The sequence below is a fragment of the Lactuca serriola genome, chromosome 3, assembly GCF_051521515.1.
Source record: "Lactuca serriola cultivar US96UC23 chromosome 3, Lser_US96UC23_V15, whole genome shotgun sequence".
Taxonomy (NCBI): domain Eukaryota; kingdom Viridiplantae; phylum Streptophyta; class Magnoliopsida; order Asterales; family Asteraceae; genus Lactuca; species Lactuca serriola.
Window position 1 is genome coordinate 75,880,811 of NC_136410.1, and position 2,908 is coordinate 75,883,718.

Sequence of the window (2,908 nt, forward strand, 5' to 3'; positions counted from 1 at the left end):
TGCCCTAACACTTGACTCATTTCTTGTTTCTCAAGAAGAAGCTTGAAACGTGCTTATAAAAATTTGGAAGAGAGGTTCAATGTCGAATAAGTGTTGCACGGTACATATATTTGGAGGATAACTCTTTCATCATATTTGTAACATTGTATATCTCGGGTATTATGACATCAATGTTATCAAGTAGGTCCTTGTCAATTTTAATAAATGTACAATATGCACTAATAGTGAAATTTCCAATGCTAATGTTGTGGAGTTCATTGTCGGGTTGAACGATCTTCGTGTTTTTATCTTCACAGAATAATCAGATTTATCCGTACTTGACTGGCCGCATTTCGTTTGAAAATTATTTGGAGTAAGGTTTGGGAAACGTCCTATAGATCCAAAGCTTTAAGAGTCGGTTTTCTTTCATTCGGGTTCATCACAATTCATGTTAGGGGCATCACATAAGGTATTGATGTTATTAATCACAAAAATCTAGTAGAGTTGGTATAGAACATCACATACCAAGCATCATAATTTAGGTGATCATTGTCAAAATAAGAGGGCGTAGGCATTTATGTTAGTAAGGCCACATGGGTTTTCTAAAGAAGAAGATTCCTCATTGTCCGCCATGACTAGGGTTTAAAGGAGCTTCTCTAATAATCAAATTCTCTTTATGGATATTTTCCCATTAAACATAATAAATACAAATACAATGATTATACAATAAAATGCCCATTTATGAGTATATGCTTAATTTTAATATTTTTATAATTTCTTTTGAATGACAAATAATTATGAATTTCATTTATGTCCATAACCATATTTAAACTTTCAATCTTAAGAAGAGAAGACAATATTAAATACTATAGAGAAGACAATATTAGATACTATTGGACTAGAATCGATTTGGTTAATATTTGTATAATTAATACTAAAATCATTTCTAACCTAACAATTAAAGTTATAATTAAGTAAAGTATATTCATATTTTTCATAAAGAAGGATAAAAAGAAGAAAAAAAAAGATATTTAACGTATATAAAACCAAGGACCGCAAGCTTTTTGTATTCTGCTTTCTCCGTCTGCGCAACCATCAGCCTTACAAAATGACAAACCGATCAAAAGACCGCCCACTCATCTCTCGTCAATGGAGTCAACACCCCTCAAGCTCCTCCTCTTCCTCACTCTCTTCCACCACCTACAACCACACTTGTCGGCGTCAACACTCCCCAAAGAAGCTCTCCCCACAAAATCCGGCTACCTTCCGGTCAACTCCTCCACCGGGTCCGCCATATTCTATGCCTTCTATGAAGCCCAGAATTCTAGCACTACTTCTCTTTCTGAAACCCCACTTGTCATTTGGCTTCAAGGAGGACCAGGTTGCTCTTCCATGATCGGAAACTTCTACGAACTCGGTCCATGGCGGGTGACAGCTTCTGTCAAGCAAAACGTCGAACATCTTTCCCTCGAGCCTAATCCAGGTTCTTGGAACCGAATATTTGGCCTTCTTTTCCTCGATAATCCAATAGGAACTGGTTTTAGTATCGCTTCGACATCCGAAGAAATCCCAAGAGACCAACATGCTGTAGCAAGACATCTATTCATCGCCATCAGAAAGTTTATCGCTTTAGACCCGTTGTTTAAATCTCGTCCAATCTACATTACAGGTGAGAGTTACTCTGGAAAATATGTCCCATCAATTGGGTATTACATTCTCAAAAACAATCCCCTGTTACCCGCTTCTAAACGGATCAATTTGTACGGATTAGCCATCGGAAATGGATTAACTCATCCGGAAACCCAAGTCGCCACTCACGCTCTCCACAATTACAATCTTGGGTTGATCAATGAGAAACAGAAAACCCAAATGGAGAAACTGCAAATTAAAGCTATCGAGCTAACAAAAGCTGGTAATTGGAGCGATGCTACAGGTGCAAGAAACAATGTGTTGGGATTTCTGGAAAGCATTACAGGTCTAGCTACTTTGTATGACTTCAGGAGACAGAGTCCTTATCGTTCTGATTGGGTCGAAGAGTTCTTGAAGAACCCAGAGGTTAAAAAGGCATTAGGCGTGAATGAATCGATGGTTTTTGAGGAGTGTAGTGATGTGGTTGGAGCAGCGTTGCATGAAGATGTGATGAAGAGTGTGAAGTACATGGTGGAGTTTGTTGTGAAGAACACTAAGTTATTGTTGTATCAAGGGCAGTGTGATTTGAGAGATGGGGTTGTGTCTGTGGAGTCTTGGGTGAAGAAGATGAAGTGGGAAGGGATTGAGAAGTTTTTGGATGCAGAAAAAGATGTATGGAGAGTGAATGGTGTTGTTGCAGGGTATGTGCAGAAATGGGATAATTTGAGTCATGTGGTGGTGTTAGGTGCTGGTCATTTTGTGCCAACTGATCAAAATGTGAATTCTCAAGCCATGATTGAGGATTGGGTTCTTCGTAAAGGTTCCTTTGCTATCAATAATGCTCAAAAGCTTTCTGTTGATAGCTAGATCATTAAAAGTTATTATTATTGTTGTTGTAAAAAGAAAACTTTGGAATAACGCTCATGACTCCGATCTATAGACGCGAGTCTTGTATGATGCTTGATTACTAGCTATCACATGTTTTGATCTTTAGAACTGTTACGGTTGTTTTTCTTTTCCAATAAGTTGTGTATTACTCAAGTGAATGAATGGGTAATGATTTCTATCCGGATAAAATATCGTATACATAAGGTTTGTGTCTTTATTTGATTAAATAAAACGTCTGAACAAAACTACAAAACTATATATGATCATCTTAGGCCCCGTTTGATAGTTGCTGATTGAGAAAGTGCTGACTGAGAAAGGTCTGTCTGAGTAAGAAATCATGTTGTTTGATTGAAAATCTGACCGAATGTGCTGACTGGTGTAAAATGACCATTTTACCCTGATGCTATACACG

At 37.6% G+C, this 2,908-nt stretch overlaps 1 pseudogene; it reads left to right on the forward strand.

The window, feature by feature from the left end:
- Positions 1–1,053: 1,053 nt before the first annotated feature.
- On the forward strand, positions 1,054–2,685 carry LOC145092665 (serine carboxypeptidase-like 50 pseudogene; annotated as a pseudogene).
- Positions 2,686–2,908: the final 223 nt, after the last annotated feature.